This window comes from Rhipicephalus sanguineus, chromosome 7 (assembly GCF_013339695.2).
Source record: "Rhipicephalus sanguineus isolate Rsan-2018 chromosome 7, BIME_Rsan_1.4, whole genome shotgun sequence".
Lineage (NCBI taxonomy): Eukaryota > Metazoa > Arthropoda > Arachnida > Ixodida > Ixodidae > Rhipicephalus > Rhipicephalus sanguineus.
Genome location: NC_051182.1, coordinates 10,392,992 through 10,413,264, shown reverse-complemented (window position 1 = coordinate 10,413,264; position 20,273 = coordinate 10,392,992). Strand labels below are relative to the sequence as shown.

The 20,273-nt window shown below is 49.9% G+C and overlaps 1 protein-coding gene across 1 annotated transcript in view; it reads left to right on the top strand.

Moving 5' to 3' along the window:
• The window catches only part of LOC119399286 (beta-hexosaminidase subunit alpha), a 276,820-nt gene that overhangs the window by 204,557 nt on the left and 51,990 nt on the right, over positions 1–20,273 (top strand). The gene's annotated exons all lie outside the window — the stretch shown is intronic.

Below are 20,273 nucleotides of genomic sequence, written 5' to 3'. Positions count from 1 at the left end.
GGGTGCAGCTTCGCACTGGTGGTGCCGAGCCTGAAAGAACAGCGCAACTGTGCGGTCCTCCTTAGCATACCAGTCTAGCCTAGCCTAGAGATAGCCAGCCAAGCCTAGATGAGCCTAGAGACGAGCAGTTAAGCCTGGGAAAAGCCAAGGTGAACGTGGGAAACCCAAATTGAGGCTCTCTCGCTTTCTCTTCCTTTATATTTGTTTCGGTCTCTCTTTCTTTTCATGATGATGATGATGCAAACTTTATTGGCGTCCAGAGAAGACGCGTCCAGAGTGCCCGCGAACGGGCCGCCAAGCTCGGCTTGGCGGTCCCTACGTGGGACTAGCCGGGTGGCGCGGGGTCTCCCCTGCGTCTTTCTTTTCATCGTTCTGTTCCCATAGCAGCGCAATAATATGGTTCCCATGAATGCTAGTCGCGCAGCGATCATTCCCCTGCGCGACTACGATGTCCTTGCCTTGCAGGAGACGTATGCTCGCGCTGAGGAGGTGTCGCTGCCCGGATACATTGGCTACAGTAGTCCCACACAGTGTGCGCTTGCCGAATGCAACAGTGTCCCTTGTTCCGACATTTCGCACCCAGCTGGAAAGCCCCGTGCCGCTCTATACATCCGCGCGTCCCTGGCGCACGCGGTCGTGCCTACAGAGCGGTTCTGCTGTTCAACTGTCGAGTGTGTGGCCGCCACGGTGCGAGTTGACCGCGTCGATACATCGGTAGTGAGTGTGTATGTTCGCCCCGTCAGCGTGGCCAGTTTTACATTTCTGCCACCACTAGTCGCGGCCCTCCACAGAGACCTTGTGTGTTGTGGTGACTTACGCTCACCATGTCAGCTGGGGATGTCCCCGAACTTCCGCGCGTGGTCGGGACCTGAGTGACGTCATTGCCTCTACGGGCCTACTCGTCCTGAACTCTGGGGAAGCGACCTTCGCCCGTAGAGGTGTGGTCGCCGCGGTGATTGACCTGGCCCTCGTGTCGGAGCGTTGTTCCTATGAGTGGAAACGCGAACCTGACACGGCCGGCTCGGACCACTTCCCGATCACGCTGTCACCAAGTCATCCCAGCCGTGGTGTTGTGCGAAGGTACAATGTCGACCGGTGGCCCCTCTTCCGCGAGCTGTGCGCGAGTATTCAGTCCTCTGATGACTTCTCGCGTATCGCGGAGTCCGCGGAGCGAGCTACGACCCGCTGTGTCGTGCCTGCGGGGACACCCTGCCCGGACGCGAAGCTTCTAAACCTTCGTGCAGTCCGCCGCCGCGCTCAAAGACAGGCGCTGCGCTCCACCGCCACCAATCCCTGGACACTATACAACAGACTCGACGCGGTGTGCCGACGTCACGCTGAGCGGCTTCGTGACCGCAGCTGGACGGGAGTCTGCTCGTCACTAAGGGACCCACGTCGCCGTGGCCGCGGCTGGCGCATAATGCGAGCGATGCTTAACCCAAAGGTTCCACGCTACCCTGTGCTGGCCATCGCTGTGGGGCGTGGCATTTCGGAAATGGACCTTGCCGAACTCATTGCCTCCTCCTTCGTGCCTGCTGCGGCCGCTGCCCCGGGTGCAGCTGCGCGCGCCGCGAGCTCCACTGCACCACCCCCTGAGCCGAATCTCGCGGCAGACATCCGCTCGCTCTGCGAGGAGGATTTCACTCTCATCGAGCTCGAGCGCGTTCTCCTGCGAAAGAGAAAACGCAGCGCACCTGGCCCAGATGGAATAACCCATCATCTCTTGCGTAATCTCGACGCTTCCAAGCGCCCCATCCTGTTGGAGGCCTATAACCGGGTGTTCGCAAGTGGATCGCTTCCTGGCCAGTGGCGCACGGCAACTGTCATCCCAGTCCTCAAGCGAGGCAAGTCGCCCCGTGCGATCAAATCGTATCGGCCTATTTCTCTCACTTCAGTGGCTGGGAAAACAATGGAGGAAATTCCCCTTCATCGACTGCACTGGATTGCGGATGCGCGCAACGTCTTCGCCCCCGAGCAGTGCGGTTTCCGACAGCACCGTGCGACGGCCGATTGCCTGGCAGCCGTCATCAGCACACTTGAGCAGGCTCTCCAGGACAAGGAGATGGCCATCCTCTTGCTTCTCGATGTCCAGTCGGAGTTCGACTCGCTGCCCCACGCTTCCATCGTCGGTGCTGTGCGCTCCCTGGGCGTCCAGGGCAGGCTTCTCGATTATGTTCGGGCCTTCCTTGCAGACCGGACGTTTGTCGTGCGCGTTGGAGGGGGCGACCAGTTCACCGCGTTCTATCCACACTGGTGTGCCGCAGGGCAGTGTTCTCAGCCCATTTCTTTTCAACTTGGTGATTGCACCACTTTTGAAGTGCCTCCCTGAAACGGCGATTCTCCCAGTGCGCGCTGTTATTTACGCGGACGACATCGCCCTCTACGTGCGCGGTCCTACCCGGAGGTGCTCTGAGGTCCGCGGGCGGATGCAGATGGCTCTGCAGTGCGTGGCAAGCTTTATCAGAGACATTGGCCTCACAATTTCGGCAACGAAAACCGAGGCCCTCGTTGTTCACCCTCGTGCTGCAGCCCGCCGCCACCTCCCGTGCCTTCAGCTCGACGGTGCGAATATCTCGTGGCAAACGAGTGTCCGATACCTCGGGCTAACCATTGATAATCGTCTACGATGGTTCCCGGCGGTGCGGCGCATTCGGCAGGATGGTTGCCGCGTTGAGTCTTGTGTCCGTCGACTCCTCGCTCGCGGCAACGGATGCCCTCCCGCCTTCGCGTGCACCATATACGAAGCAATGGCCCTTTCCATCGTGCACTACGCTCTCCCTCTCTGCACCCTTCAGGCACCACAGTGGCGTGCAATCGACCGGGATCATCGGCGAGTGATCCGAATGTGCCACGGCATCCCTCGTCATACTCGTGTGGCCGAGACTCTGGCAGAAACTCGCACGTGGCCTGCGTTGCTTACAGCGGATCTGCGTGCTCTGTGTCACGTGGAGCGCCTACATCGTGCACCAGGCGCCGGTCCTCTACTCGCCCGACTTCGTGCTGTCCCAAACACTCAAGTCGGTCGAATCATCGACCTTTACGACAGTCTTGTTGTCGACGAGCCTGCCCCTTGTGCGCGCTGGCCCCCACCACACCGCCGAGCGCCCCTCTGTGTTTACTTTGAACTTCCGGGCATACGTTCAAAGCGCAACACACCACACAGTGCCATCGCTCAGGAGGCTGTGGCCAGGATGGACGACGAGCTAGCCGGCAGAACACAAGTCTATTCAAATGGCTCTGTGCTACGAGACCGTTCAGCGGCGGCCGCCTGCATTGCTCCTGAGCTCGGCAAAGTCCTGCAGTGCCGCCTCAGCTTCTGTGCCTCCTCGACTACCGCAGAACTCGTTGGCTTGCAGCTGGCTACTGACCTCCTTCGTGAGTCACCTACCATCAAGAACGCTGCGATTTGTTGTGACTCAAGGTCAGCTCTGCGACAATTCGTGAAGAGGAACGCGGCCCGCCACTTTCACAGCGTGTTGCGCACAGCCTGCGGTCGGTTCAGGAGCATGGCTGTGATGTTGTACTCCAGTGGCTTCCCTCCCATGTTGGCATCGCGCGAAATGAGGCTGCCGACGATCTGGCTAAACAGGCGCATTCCTCCGCGACCCCATTGACACCATACGCCAACTCTTTCGATTCCGCGCGATGTAAATTTCGGCGAGAATTGCAGCGCGACCACCCAGACGAGCGGGTCGCCGATGGACGCCCCCCTCCTCTTCTCCCCATGGCTGGCTTCTCCCGGCGAGAGCGCGCCCTCCTCTTTTCCCTGCGGACTGGCTCGGCATGGACGGGGGAACGAAAACAGCGGCTGCGGGGAGCTCCTTCGTCAGCTTGCATCGACCGCGGCGCTGTTGAAACACTTTTTCACCTGCTGTGCGAGTGCCCCGCATCTGCCTGTGCAAGGAAGCAGCTAGCCACCCGCTACCGCCTTCTCGGCCTGCCCTGTGAGACCCTCGAGGACATCCTCTTTCCCACCGGCTGCAGCGATCGTCGCCGTAATGCCCTTGCCGCCCTTCTCTCCTTCATCGACGCTGCCGGCCTCGGCGAGCACCCAACATGCCACGTAGTATAGTTCAACCCTCGCCCTACATTCCCGCAAGCTCTCCTTTTGTGTCTTTCCTCCTCTCTCTCTCTCTCCTTGTCATCCCTTTCCCCGTGTGTATACCGGTTGAGGTGTCCTCTTCGAGAGGCAGTTATCGTGCACACCAAACCCCACTTCTTATTTCTGAACAGAATCACCTATATATGAATGCTTGTTCTGCTAGCGTACCTGGATAGCCGAGTGGTTACGACGCTTGCCTTCGGACCGTGGGTAGCCAGCTTCGAATTTCTCCTTGCCAACAAAATTTTATTTCGTTTCTTTTATTGCTTCTCCTTTACTTCCTCCAACGCGTTGCTAGGGGACGCATGTTGACGTCATCGCTATACGAGGCATTTCGGCTAACCCTCGGCTTCAATAGCTTCGCTCTAAAAAGGTGGTCCACACAGGAACACTCGTGCCTGTATCATTTTTTTCCTACATGCTATGTCTCACGATAAAATGGTGCCATGGTTATACATGAGACAGTCAACGCCGACCTTGGGTCATGGCGCCATCGCGTGTGCAATGTCGTATTGATATTTTGTTCCTTGAGCACACGTACTAGGCGTATGCGTTCGTTGTGACATATGCTAAGACTAAACATGGCAACCACTTTGTCGTGCTGCCGTGCCCTAGAGTAATTTGTTGTGACTTTGGCGCCCCGTGCATTGCTCTGTGGTAACGTAGAACTGAACCAAGGCTTGAAATAGAAGTTCTCGTGAATAAGCTGCGGAAGTGGGGCGAAAGGCAATATGTTTGGAATAAAACTTGAGCGCAAAAAGAAAGGCGCAGGACAAGGGAACACCCACAACCCACAGAACACAAGAGCTCACGGACAGCTGAAAGTTTATTGCACATACATGTGAAAAAAAAAAAAAAAAAATATATATATATATATATATATATATATATATATATATATATATATATATATATATATATATATATATATATATATATATACGCACAAATGGGGGCGTTCTAGTAGAACTTTTTGCTGGGCTGGTTCGTGCATGTTTAACGAAAAGAATCAGGCGCAAAAGAGACGAACACAAGAAGTGACATGGACGAACGCCATATCACTTCTTGTGTCGCGTCGCGAAAGAGGCACGAAAAACAGGATAACCGAGGCGCGTGTCTGCAATCGATTATTAAAGTTGATATGGTTGAAATCCTTGTCTTGTAAGGATAGACAAGGATGACTTACACGAAGTGCGGCGTTCATTATGATTTGATGAGCTTCCGACATTTTTTGCGTGGTGCGATTTGGGTGATGGCACAAAATGACTGCGCTTTCGAAGATGGGACTACATTTGCATGACTGACAATGCGAGGCGACAGGATACGATGGCGCTCTATTCGATGAATTTCGGTGCTTTCTGAGGCGCGCGTTGACACGTCGACCAGTCTGGCTTATGTACATACATATGACCACAGCAACGAAGAATTTGGCAAACAACTTTCATGCAACAATTAACATTCCTCTGACCACATTTTCCTTTGCCCTGTGACATTCTGTGCACTATGCGTAACAATACGACCCAGCGTATTTGGTGCGAAAGCACAACACTCACTCCTCATCGCTTTCTCACTGACCATCACTGAGATATTTTAACAAAACCTTCAGAAAAGCTGTCCGCTTTTTACTCTTTTATCAGGTTTCAATGAATATGGATGTCACGCTAATGACGCATAAAGTGGGTATGTTATGTTTCCTAATATTTCGATACGAATACCCGTAAAAGCTGTAATTATAGTTGCACTGCGCCAATTTTTAGTCTGCAGTTTGATGGTTTCAAGTGCTGTAAGGCCTGTGATGTGTGTACTCACCGAATAGACAAAATGAGCGTTCTGTATTTGTGGATACCAATAATTATTGTATAAAAGCTGAGAGCATGAAAACTCTCTTGTGTTATTTCTAATGTGTATGTTGATCGGATGATTGGGACGAGTGAAAGAACCGCTTTTCATTTCATGCCCTCTCTTGAGAGAACAAAACAAAAAAAAAACAGGATGTGTCGAGAAGTTCTTCCCGTGAAAATTTCCCCGTCTTCACTCATTACCAACTGGACTCTACGTCGAGACTCGACTGTGCATACGTTTCAGCTACGCTCATTCACTTGTGTGGAAACCATGGCTTGACACACGTATTTTGAATACGAAAGTGTTTTATGACGGGGTCCACGAAAACTCTAGTGACGTATTTCCGCCACGGACATGACGTTGATAAAATCGACGCTAATGGATGAGAACGAAAAAATCTCACCATCTCCCCGTAAACGGAGCCCTCAGTAATATGCGAAGCAGCCATGAGTCGACTTAAAGTTCTGTAAATCTTTTGTTTTCTTCGTCACTGTTCGTGGTCCTTCCATTCGAGGTGCTCCTGATGTTGTTACTCGTCATATATGACTTTAAGCTCAGGGGAACGTTTCCGCTTGAGTATAACGGCCTTGTGGTCTGTAAAGTATAAAGTTAATGGCTCTTGCTGCAAAGGTCGTAGCTTGAAGTTTGAGAATGCGATGTCACCCCTATCGGAAAAAAAAAAACATGGTTGATCCCTCCGTCATAGGAATCGGAATAACACGAAAGCGTGCCCTTACAGAAGTAACTGAATGTTTACTGCACATTGATATAAGAGAGTTTGCACAATGTATATGATGTCTGGCAGCTATAGCACCGTTTAACGTGGATATGCCCACATTGATGATTGGTGGTACATCTCCATCCCGACGACTAACGTCCCTGCTAAATGAATAAACGAACCCTTGTGGTAGCTGTTGTAGTTAGCGGTGAAAGCGTAATCAGAGAACTAGGTGTGATAGCCAGAAGAGCGTCGCATATTGGACGCAGAACTTGGTCGCTATCCCGCGGCATGTTTGATTGAACACCATGGCCGGACAAGAGGGAAACGCATAGCGCGTCGTGCCACCCCAGTAGCCCGGCCGCGATTTTTCTTGGGGCGAGCGCGTGAGCGGAGAACGCGGTGTAACAGCCATGTGAGGCAGGCGCGCGTCGCAGAGCTATGAGCGAGGCCGACGCTTTTACGACGCTTGGCTAAGGTCGCCACCTCGCAATGTGTTAAGGCATCGACAAAATTTAACTTCAATTGAAAACGCGCCGAATGGGAGGGACGTGTAACGCGTTGCAGGTGCTAATCGCGGAGGCCACAATAATGACGAATTAATTTTACTGCTCCCAGAGGGCAACACCATCCCGCCGACCGGGAGAGTGGTAGATATAAAAGACGCGGTTGTAAAGCATCTCGTGTTTGTGACCGTGGCGCAGTGGATAGCGTGCCCGGCATCTGTTGTTGCTGACCGTACGGCCGTGGGTTCGATGCCCGTTGACGGAACTCTTTTTCTTTGCCATCTGATCGTGTATATTTTTTCTACGTCATTTCCGTGACGGAAATACGTCACTGAAGTCTTGGTGGACCCTGGCATAAAACACTTTCGTGTTAAAACAGCGTCGCCAGTGCCTCGCAGTGCCTTTCAGCGCACTGGGTGGCACTGGAAACGCTGTGCAGTGTGTCCCAGTGTACTACAGCGCGCTGGGAGGCACAGGGACAAACTGTACAGCGTGGCCAGTGCCGCCCAGTGCGCTGAAAAACGCTGGGGATAGTGTACAGTGTGGCCCAGTGTCTTACAGCGCACTGGGAGGCACTGGTCATGCTGTACAGTGTCTGCCTGCGCATTGGGAACACTGGCAGCACATTGGAAAATCTGGATGCGCTGGGTGGAATTCATATAAGATTCGGTATTGGGTTGCGAGAAGTCAAAAGAAAAACTTATCGAATATCTTGAAAATATTATTTTATTATGTGTCCTACACATATCTAGCTTTAGTTTTGTTAAAGGACGGACGTACGTATACACTAAAGCAATCGTCTGCCGAGCGCGCGCACGCGCTTTCTCTGAAGTGTGTGATCGATTGTTGTGAATGTAGTTCATATAATTGCATCGAAAGAACGATAAGTATGAACTTATCCTTCGGAACACAATATCACATTTAAATGTAAACATTTCGACAGAAGTCTGTCTGGCTGGGTAGAAGAATTAAGAAGTTGAAATACCTCCAGCCACAAATTCTTGGAGGAAACCCGACGTTTCGAGACCGGCTTGGTCTCTTCTTCAGGGGTGACTGTGCTGATCAGGGGGGCTTCGTCGCAGCTTGTTTTTGGCTCCGCCTTTCTCTTTTCCTCACATTCCGGAGGCCGTGCACGTAGATCGGAGGCATTGTTCCGAGGGACCGGTTCACATTCGCGACGAAGCCCCCCTGATCAGCACAGTCACCCCTGAAGAAGAGACCAAGCCGGTCTCGAAACGTCGGGTTTCCTCCAAGAATTTGTGGCTGGAGGTATTTCAACTTCTTAAATATCACATTAGTATTAGTCTGATAATAACATCAACCTGCTCCAGCAGCCAGTCCAGTCCTTCCATATAGGCTTGTACCGCTGAAAGCCTCACGCCACCGGCAATACTGAGCCAATGTAACGCTCAATCTCGGCGTTTTTAGCTTCTGATCCATGTAGTCGAATGAGCAAATATGGCCCCGCTTGAGTCAAGTATGATCGAAGCTGCAGTTGAACGGTTATTAGATACTTCGTAATTGAGTATCCACGTTCATCACAGCGATCGTGGCACACGGAGTACAGCTCTAAGCCTAACGGTCGGTTCGGCTAGGATGAACTGCTGCGGCTGTATAGTACGCGGAAAGTAAACAAAAAGGACAGAAAATATGTTCAAATGGCTGACGAAAACGAAAGTGTTCAGTGTGCAGGTCACATGCACACTGTTTTTTACATAGGTATGACTAACTGCTTAGAGAGTGCGATTGCCGCAACACATGTGCGGTTACCCTTATATTTTTTGCGGCAAAACGTGCCAGATAGACGTTCTGATCCTAGGCAGCACATGACAAACAAATTAACTTCCTTCTCTTAGGTTCTCGAGAGCACGAAGAGACTGAAATCTGCAATCCTAAACGAGAAAAATGAAAATACTGGCTAGCGGAAGTAGTCATACCATGAAGAAAAAGGAGACCAAATCTCGTCTTTCAGGTGTGGTGCAGCGGTAACGTGTCATATTCGGGATGCACGGTGCGTCGAGGTGGTGGGTTCGACTCCCGCTCGCTCCTCGTTTTTTTTTCTTTTGAGGTTGTTTTTTTTTGTCGCAGTGCTCGCGTTTCAGCCCTAATTATGATCTGGGTATGACCACAGTTTTATGAAACAATTTAAAAGCCCGATTTCGGCCCGTAATCGGTGGCCCAGTGTGCAGTGCGCCAGCGTCCAGTGTACCTCGTGCAGTGTTCCAGCGTCGCATTACCCAGCGCCACACTGGTCCAATAAATTGGTATGACATTGGGACAGTGCCACTGGGTTTTCCAATAGGGACCGCACGGCAAGCCGGGTCGGCTTGTCGCCGCGCCCGTTTTGCTTCGGCTTCGCGACCCCGCCGCTCCAGATCGGCTTGACGACGCTGCCGCACGGCGGCCGCTTTGCGAGCCCGCGCCGCCGCGATGCGGGCTTCGTTCCTCGAAGCGCACTCCATGACAGCTGCTGTAGAAGAGAGCGCGCCGGGGGCGAGGACAGCGAGCGGTTTTATCTCTTGAACTAGAGAGCCGCTAGCGGTCTCCACTCAAACTAGAGCACGCGCCGCTGTGGAGCGAGCGCTCTACCGCACGTCCATATGTCAGGCAAACATTCCTTTCTGCACACCATGCGCGAGCTCTCCTCTCGTGCCAACACTTCGTTCTCTTCTTTCTTCCATACATCTATTGGCACCCTTCTCTCAGGCAAACATTCCTTTCTGCACACCATGCGCGAGCTCTCCTCTCGTGCCGACACTTCGTTCTCTCAGGCAAACATTCCTTTCTGCACACCAAGCGCGAGCTCTCCTCTCGTGCCGACACTTCGTTCTCTCAGGCAAACATTCCTTTCTGCACACCATGCGCGAGCTCTCATCTCGTGCCAACACTTCGTTCTCTTCTTTCTTCCATACATCGAGTGGCACGCGGGGCAGTGGCTACGCCTACGCGACGCCGGGGAGACAGGCCTCGTTCATAAGCTGCTTCGCATCTAAAAAGTGCATGAAGAAGTTCCCCGTCAGGAATCGAACCTACGACTTCTTGGTCCGCGGCGATAAGCACTCGGCGCTCTACCCACTGAGCTACCGAGGCAGATGCACGACACTCCACAAACACGGCTTATATCTCTCAGACATTCTCTCTCGCACGGTGCTGTCTGTTGGCGGGGCTAGGCGGGACGGGGCGGGGCGGTGCCACCGTTTGTGAACGGTAAAGTGAAGTAATGTGGCATGACATTTACTAGTGCCGATGGAGAACGATTCGGCGACGACGCTCTTAAATCATGGCCTCTGAAATTACGCGCCGGCGCGCAATCTCGGAGGCCATGGTTAAAGCGTCTCGATAGCAGCGAAAAACACTGGCCACGCTAGCATCGCGGAGTCGCCCTAGACGCAGTTACGTTGTTTGCCTTTCGCTTCGGGTTAGCGTGTGACCGCTCGTTGTCCGAGTAGCGCAGCTTCCACATGCACCAAAGGTGTTCCGCAGCCGACTGCTTCGATAAATCTGCTGCAGTAAGCGCTGCAGAAATGCAATGATATCGACGGGCGAATGTCGTAGCTTGGTGGAGCGAGACAGAGGCCAGCGGGACGTGGTGCGCTTGCGCGCATTGGCGGCTCAAGCTACGAATATGTGCCTTGCATTGTTGCTGAAGCGCTGTGCGCTAATGTGTGCATGAGCACAGACGTAGGTTACCCTATTACTTGGGAGCGCACACCCTGCAGTTTCTCTGCTTAATTGACGACGCTTTGAAGGAGTGCACATCGAGTACCGGTATTTATTATGTGCTTGTTGAAGTCAGCTTTGCGCGGGATTCACGATACGCTGTTTCCAGGTACATGTAAAAATTCAGCTGCCACAACGTATAAATCGTGAACATGGGCGTTATAGTGCGTGTGGACTATCTGACGCGATATACTGAGACGGCAGCGCTCGTTTCGGCTACAGGAGCTAATGTCCCATTCTTCCTGCTGCACTCTGTCGTTCTTCGTCACTGTGCTCCGTGTGTCATGATTAGTGACCGACGATGGCAGTTTACAGCGGATGTTGTTGAAGAAGTATTACGCCTTTGTGGGTCTGACTGTCGGCACTCGTCACCTTACCACCCTCAAACAAACGGCCTGGTTGAGCGCAGGAGTCGCACCTTGACCAACATGCGTGCCATAAGAAGGGTGTCGACTTGGGCTTGTGGGTTGTCATCCTCGCAAACTGTTGCGCGTGAAAGACGTAGACAGGGAACACAAAAAGACACACACGGAGCGCACACTCTCAACAAATTTTATGAGCAGAGCGACGTGACCTTATACACCTGACAAACCCCAATGCGCATGACAGCAAGTACATACCAACAACATGGTCCACTCAATACACACGTATTGTGCCACACAGATACGCGATCTCCTTGTCGGAAAGTGAGATAGACGCTTGGCTGACGCATGTTTCTCTTAAGCCCGTGATCTTGTGAGCCTCGATAATGATGCGCGACATTTCGTTGTTGCTTTTTGCGATTATGTTGCACTTGTGAAGCTCCGGAAAACAGCCACAAATATTGCAATAAATTGCAAGCCAATAATAATAATAATAATATCTGGGGTTTAACGTCCCAAAACCACGATATGATTATGAGAGACGCCGTAGTAGAGGGCTCCGGAAATTTCGACCACCTGGGGTTCTTTAAAGGCCAACTCCGGCGATTTTTCGAGGTCGATGGATCTCAGTGAAATTCGCTGGGGTACGTTCCTTTGCACGTTTTCCGTCATTTATGCCAAATTACAGGCTTGAGACATGAGCAGAATGTTTGAAAATGAATTTTAAAGATTGTCTGCAAACGCCCTCCTGGCTTCCCACAATTATTGGCAACATTGCGTCTGTGACGTCAGTGTTGGCAAGGCGGCGGAAGTGACGCAGCCGAGGGCACCGCTAACTTCGGCGCTTAGGCCGCCACAGCGAGCGTCTGCTGTGCACAAGGCGACAGACAGCGTTGGTTTGGCCGGCGCTTCGCTGGTCGTCCCGGCTGTCACAGTTTTCATACTCCGCGCCGGCGTGACCGGCATGCCTTGCACGACTTCCGGTTCGTTCGTAACAACGTCTACGTCATACGTAGACAGTACACTCGGTTGGGTTTCGGTTTCGGTGTTGCGCTTTTTTGCTTATTTAAAATTATTATCCAATTTGCCGAGTATTTCTGCTATCGGGCCCGTAACAGGAGCGTCTCAGGAACATAAAAGCACCATTACTTTGACATGGCAAAAAAATCGCCGGAGTTGGCCTTTAACGTGCACCTAAATCTAAGCACACGGGCCTCAAATATTTTCGCCTCCATCGAAAATGCAGCCGCCGCGGCCGGGATTCGATCCCGCGATAAATTGCAAGCCATCCCCCCGTTTTGTTTTTTACATTGTTGGTGTGCTCACGAAGCCTGTCGTTTATGCAAAGACCCGTTTGTACTACGTAGGGACGGCTGCATGTTAACGGAATTTCATATACAAGGAATTTCATTTCAAGGAATTTGTCGACAGTGTGCGCTCCGTGTGCGTCTTTTTGTGTTCCCTGTGTACGTCTTTCACGCGCAACAATTTACGAGGATGCTTGCCATGCGTGTGTCCAATGACCACAAAAATTGGGACTTTGCCATTTGTTACGTCAGGTGTATAAGTCATCGGGTATGCACCTTTCTTCTTGCTCTACGCTCGCCATCACCAAACATTTGTCGACACTATGCAGTAAAACCTCGGTGATACGATCACGGCTCGTACGAATTTCGCGGTGATACGAATTTTTCCGTGGTCCCGGCCAAGGCCCATTAGCGTGCAATGTATTGGAGTACGGTTGTTGCGAACCGATTTGCACCCCGCGACGTTTGATACGAACGTACAGCCTCCAGCATTTTTAATAATATCGCGCGAGCGTCCACCGCACGCAGTATCAGCGCCTTACAACGGCGATAATCTGCGAGACCGGCAACAGTACGCGCATGCGCACAAAGCAGCGCTAACGCAAGCGTCGTCTGCCACGCTGTTCCTTTCAGGACGATGCACGCCCTACCACAATGACTGTATTAGTCTCCTTAGATAAAAAAAGGAAAACAAAAGCGGTGTGAACAAAGCCATGCGCACAACTTAAACCGTGATCTACCGATTCATGTTCTCTTGATCTTTCCTGTGATTGCATTCAAAGAAACTGCTCAAAGTTGATGCGCAGGGAAATTTGAATAAAAAAAAAGTAATACACAAGAACGATGAACACAAGAACACAAGAACGATTCCACCTAAAGAAGGTGCTAGTATTGGCAGCAGCGCATGCTGTTGAACGCAAACGTGGAAATAAAAAAAAAGCAAAACGTTCGTGACGTTTCTATCTGCGATTGTGCGCACTCCGGGCGCCTTTAACAAAGAAAGGGAGTGTTTCATCCTGAAAGGAACAGCCTGGCAGGCGACGCTTGCGCTAGCGCTGCTTCGTGCGCCTGCGCGTACTGCTGCCAGTCTCGCAGATTATCTCCGTTGTAAGGCGCTGATACTGCGTGCGGCCGAGGCTCGCGCGATATTATTAATAATGCTGGAGGCTGTACGCTAGCGCAGGTACGAACAGGTGCGGCCCGCGCTGTCGAGGAAGCCGCGGTAGTCACGCGCGGGCGCGGGCATGCGCGCTTCGCGACCATCAACGTTGCGTCGTTGCCTGCGAGATAGTCCGAGCGAATATTGGAGGCCTTTAGACGCCTTCGCGTTTAGGTTACAGATGACGTTGACGTCGCGCTTTTTTTTTTCGACGCGTTGACGCGTGCTCTTATGCTCGAGGCAGCAGCGTCTTTGTACTGTGTTAACACGTGCCTGCCACGTCGATGCAAGCCATATCCCCGCAATCAGACGTTCTATGAAACAAGACTGAGGCTTGGGCTGCGGGTCTGCCATGAAATTAAAGGTGGACGAAGACCCCAAGACACGAAGCGGACGGTCTTGGCGAAGGAGCTTGGCCTCCATCTATCGTGTGCAAAGCGCATCTTAAGTCACTTTCGCCGCAGTACTTTGTTGTCATGCAGAAAGGAACTAGGAAGCGGCTACTAGCAGTCACGGGGCACAACACATCTGGTTCATTAATGACAGATGCGCGTATGCACCTTATATACGAGTACAAGTATGATAGTTCTCGTTTAAAATCTTTACTGGCAATCATTCAGAGCGGTTCGTGACGTCGCTGCGGCCCTGAGAAACACTGAATCAAAACGTATGCCAACTTCTTTTTTTTTTCGCATACTAATTTTCCATGTTTGCTGGTGATACGAATTTCGGATGATATGAATATTTTTGTCAACCCCGTGAGATTCGTATCACCGAGGTTTCACTGTACTTCCCTGGTCTCCACACGAAGATTTACTCAGTTGCCTGGACTTTGTGTCGCACTGAGGAAGCTCGTCGATTGGCTCGCCTCAGGACTATTTCGTGACAAGACCGAGCCAAAACTCGTTATGACGCTCGATACAGCCTGCCATATTTTGGCCTGGAGGCTTTGTTTTGCTTTGGACGCTTGTGCGAAAAAATTGGGGGGCGCTTAAGCTTCACTTTAGGAGTTGAACGCGAAAGCTATATCCAGCCTTATCCTCATGGCGCCCTGTTTTGCTTGTCATTATGTTCAGTCGCCCAGCCAGCCACACGAACACACACACGCACAGGCGCACACACGACACGCATATAGTAAAGGTTTCCGCCCTATTCAACAGCACTCTTATGACAACAGTGAACCCACTACGTCTGTGTAAGCGAATGCGCGCACTAATGTGTATACGCCCTTTGTAATGGGTGGCGTGCTTCAAACAGTAATTACGCGCGTGCTACTTTTTCGATGTTGCGATGCACCCACAACGTGCTCGTAAGGGAATACGCGCAGTAATGCGTGTGCCTTTGTAATGGGTGGCCGGCTTCAAACCACCAACTCGTTATGGAAGTCACATGGTGTGACACCCGATTGCAATGTATGCTTGTACGTAGGGCGGTGCGAATAGTGAATTTCGGAACCGAATCGAATACGAATCGAATAGTGATGACACCGAATCCAATACTCTTCGAATAGTTTTCGAATAGTACGGCAACCATTCTCAAAACGGTCCTAGAACTCCACAACATTTTTTTTTAAAGAAATATTCACAAACTTTCACCAAAGAGCATTAGGCTTACTTTTAAGAGACTCCAAATACCACAGTTAAGAAAACTGAGGTAAGCTCATATGCAGCAGCGACCAGAGCCTTCGACTGTAGGTTGAAATATAGCAGCGACTGCAGATGCTTTGTCGCCTGCTTTTAAATGAAACGGAGACATCAAATGTAAACAATTTTGAACCGAACACCATGCATACGGTAAGGCTGTAATGAAACGCATAAACCTGTCATCGCAACATGGTCCTCGCCACTGAAGGCATGTAGACATCGGTGTTGAAAGCTGTATCTGTAAGAAAATTTACGCGAACACAACCCTTGCTTCTGCTGTTATTCCTGAAGCTGAATGGTGGTACACCTTCACTTATTGCAAGATAAGACAGGAACTGATTAATGCGATGCAGATGCAGCGTAGTAAAAAGTGAGTCAATGTGGAGCTTTCATAGGAAAACAGACAAAAAGAATGCCTTCTTCCGGTAATCAATATAGCGTCGGTAGTCTCGTAAAAGCTGGGGCTGCATGCGTACTGGTAATTTAGTGATTAAAAAAAAGAGAAATGGCTTTTAACTGTTCCAAAGTTTTATTGTTCTGGGGTTTTCCCGTCGGCGCTGATTATTCGAGAACTATTCGAAAAATGTTCGGTATTTCGAGCACCGAATCGAATAGAATGCTATTCGAAATTTTCGAATATTCGCACACGCCTACTTGTACGCCTTTGTACTGCGATAATACATCTCGTACTGTGACACCTGTACACAGGACGCCTATGTTTGTGAAGCATGAAGATTAATTCAGTGCAGTTCCAAGCAACGGCGTAGCTCTCCGGTAGAGCACCTGCTTTCCACGCGGAAGGGTTGGGTTGATTCTTACTCAGACCTAAGATTCTTTATTATTTTATTTTATTTGCATCTTTCTCAATTTCTCGGTCACGTACGAGATGATGATTTTTGACTCACAACCAACGACACCGACGCCGACGACGGAATTTCTGCGAAACCAGCTCTTTAACGCTATGTACGCGTTAAAATGATTTCGCACGAAGTGTTTGTCTAGGTATGCCGGACCATACGTCATGTTGAGACGTATGAGGGACGTCACGTTCGTCATCGCCAAAGTCACCTCTGACAACCGGTGGTCACGCAAAACCCAAGCAGTGCATGTTGCCCGGCTGAAGCATTACACCATCGGGCTACGCAACTTCTCGGAGAGCTACACTACACCCGGGGAAATTGTCCCGCTGCAGGAGTTCGCTGGGGCCAAGGTAAAGAGGAGGTAGAAGGACGCGCGAGCAGCTAGCGCTGCGCTGCACTAAGCATCTCTCACTCTTCTCATCTTGTAAATAAACTTGTCAAGATCGTATTCGATCTTGATCGCGTAAGCAAATAAGATCGCGTAATCAAATAAACCCATTTCATCGTTACAATATTGTTGATTCGTGTATTCTTGGGTGACTCTTGTGTGATTATACACGATATAATGAGAACTAACAGACAATAATGCCATGGAAAGTATAGGGGATGTTTTTTATTAATAAATGTAAGCTAATTGTGAAGAAAGAAATGTGGACGAAAAGATAGCTTGCCGCGGGCAGGGACCGAACCTGCGACCTTCATTCATAGCGAGGGTCTCGTTCTGGCAGACTTGATGCTTTCAGGTAGTATGCGAGGGATTATTGGTCAGCTGCCAGCTCGTAATAAGTTCACGTGCTACGTGACGCCAACAGGCAGAAAAAGAGTGTTCCACACTCGCCGTCATGGCTACTGGTGGCGCTGACTGACGCTCCCACGTTTAAATGCACACATATACCCTGTAAGGTGGACGGGGGGATGGCCGCCGCGGTAGCTCAGTTGGTAGAGCATCGGACGCGTTATTCGAAGGTCGCAGGTTCGGTCCCTGCCCGCGGCAAGCTATCTTTTCGTCCACACTTCTTTCTTTACAATTAGCTTACATTTATTAATAAAAAAACATCCCCTATACTTTCCTTGGCATTATTGTCTGTTAGTTCTCATTAATATTGTGTATAAAAAAGAAAACGAGCCCTTGAAATTAACACTTCTTTCCTTGTGTGATTATGTGTTTTCACTTGTATAAGTTCTACTACTGCCTCCCTGCTGAGCTTCAGGTATGTAGGCTCGTCAAGCTGCCCTTGAGCAGCTTTTGTATACAACCCCTCCATTTGCGTTGTAATATGGGAAAGAAAATTGAAATACAAATTAAAAAAAATTATAACTAATGAACTAGAAGGTTGCGCGAAGTTTGTCTTCACTGCCCAGCACGTCAGTGCTTGATTCTGGCAGGGGACTCTTCTAGCATACGAAGGCAAAGGCACAGTGCCGTGTTTTCGAGTTCTCTAGTCGAATAGTTCAAATGACTGTTTTTGTGATAATTCTGCAGTGAATGGATTTGGAACTATTTCTTTCGAATATTCCGCTTTTTATTTGCATAGTCTTTGTAGCAATAAAGAGAGAGATACCAGTGGTAAGTTTTAAAGCAAGATTTTTTATTGTTTATCAGCATTGTAGGTAAGCTGTTTGGCCTGAATGGCAAAGGCGTAGCCAGGGGGGGGGGGTTGGGGGGGGGGTTCAAACACCCCCAAAACTTTTCAATTTTGCTTGCATATATATACATGCACACATACAAACACACGCACGAACATACATAATGTATGGTTGAACCACGACCTCCTCTATAAACTTCCGACCTGCTCATGCCGCCGCTCCCCGTGTCGCCAGTTTTTTTTAGTTCTCCAAACTGCCACCGCACGCCGCGGCGCCACAACTGACACCCACTATGCCCTCGCTATCGGTTGCTGCCTCCGCAGGGTCTGCTTGTTCGGCGCGTATAGTAGGCGCTCGCCTTTGCGACATTCGGAAGTTATTGCATGACATCAGTGACACGCGATAACCTCGCAGTGACTGCGCAATCAGAAGCAACGTTATAGGCAAAGGTAGCAGTACATTCCCCCAATGGTGCGCTGCTGCGTTTTCAAAGGTTTATGGTTTCTTTTTTAACTCGTACCAGCTATGTACGAAGAGTTCCCGGTGCATCATTAGGCGACATCCCGATTTTCCTATGTATAAATTTGTACGAGATACTACGAAAGCCGTCATTTCTGATCGAAGAACGGGGTGTCGAGCGCTCTTTCAGCATGATAGCGACGAATTGCAAAACAAATATATCGCAGACCTAAACTGACAACGCGTTAAAGTAGCGTCGAAGATGAATATGCAGAAGACAAAATAATACTACATGTCCAGCGAAAGAGTGTTCGCGACAGACAACTCGATACGAGAATCTGTAGAAGAGTACTCTAGGTCAAGTACACCGGAGAGCCTACTCATGTCTAGCAGATATACCAAAGAATGAGAATGGGTGCATTCTTAACCCATGGCTGACACTACCACTGTCACAGAATGGGAAAGTGTACATTAACTATTCGAGTTTGCCAGTTCTAACATGCAATGAAGAAACTTGGAGAGTGACAATGAATACTACAGAAGTTAACAACCACGCATGCCATGGAACGAAAATGATAGGAGCAAAACCAGGGCTAGGCAGCAAGAGTATTTCACTAGTATTTTAGAGATACTTTTGGGTATCTGTATCTCTGTATCGAGATTGATTTGCAAAATGGTATTTGTATCTCAGTAGTGAAATATACTTCTACGATGTACGTATCGATCATATATATCGCGATACAGTGCAGGACACGGGTACCATATATCGTTACCCTTTTTTTTTTTTTTTGTCGGAACTGAACTCAATGTGTTCAAAAGGGGAAAGGAAGACTTTTTTTTGTCCTAATCCAAGCAACAAGGCCATGGGCGTCCGGAGGGTGGTGCAAGGGGGGGCATCTGCCCCCCCTTGGAATTTTGGATAATAATTTTCTATGCAGTAGCACTAAGCTACACAGCTTGATTAGCACACTCCAGTCCCGCATATCCGCGTGTAACATCATTCAGGATTACCGGCCAACTTTGCACGTTAATACTGCTATAGACTAATCTTGCCGGTCATGTCATGGCAATGAAACAAAAGCTACCTATGCTGTATGCCCCCCTCCCCCTCCCCCACCCTCTGCTGATGCACCCCCCTGGAAAAAGTTTTGCGGACGCCCTTGAACAAGGCACGTCGCCGGTCTGTGACACAGTGCGGGCGGCGAAGGGTTCCCCACGCGTGCAGAATGGCCCATCTGATAAACCGTCCGACGCCGCTGACGGCACAATTGCGGAAGCAGTTATTGCCATCCAGTGCCGATTAAAGTATACTGTCTCTCGCGGCAGGTGTCGCACCGCAATTTTTTTTTTTTTTAGGGTTCTAATTCTAAGCCATTTCGCGAGTTTTGTGTTGAGGTTTAACCGATGCTGTCTAAATTACAGCCTATTTGAGTATAGCTGCTGTTATAAAGTGCAATTAACGCACGAACATTTTCAGCAAAACAGATCTGATGTCTAGAATAAATGTCTACTCTAGTATTTGCATTCTTGTATCTGTATTCCCGGTATACTTTTTTTCGTCTTTTTGCGAAAGCATTTCGGAAATATCCCGTTATGTCAAAAACACATATGTATCTCAGAACCTGTGCTTGAGGCTCCCAGCACATGTATTTCGATATCTGTGTTTAGGAATACTTTTCTGTGAATCTCTGCCCAGCCCTGAGTAAAACTAAAATATAGGGAGACAGGAGAGTAGATAAAAAAAAATATGTGTAACTGATATACTAGTTGATATTCGGGCGACCGCTTGCGTCGAATACAGTGTTTCGTAGTCCTGCAGAAACTCGGCTTTAAGATGAACCCACCATCAGCCCTTGGACGAATTATTTTTGCACATACAGCTATAGAGAACGATAAGGCACCATTGCACGAAATAACGCCAGGAATATAAGGACTGCATTCTGCAGGACATTCTTTGTATATTATGTTTGATTTCTTTGTTGCCTACACGTTCCCGCTGCTCGCGCGT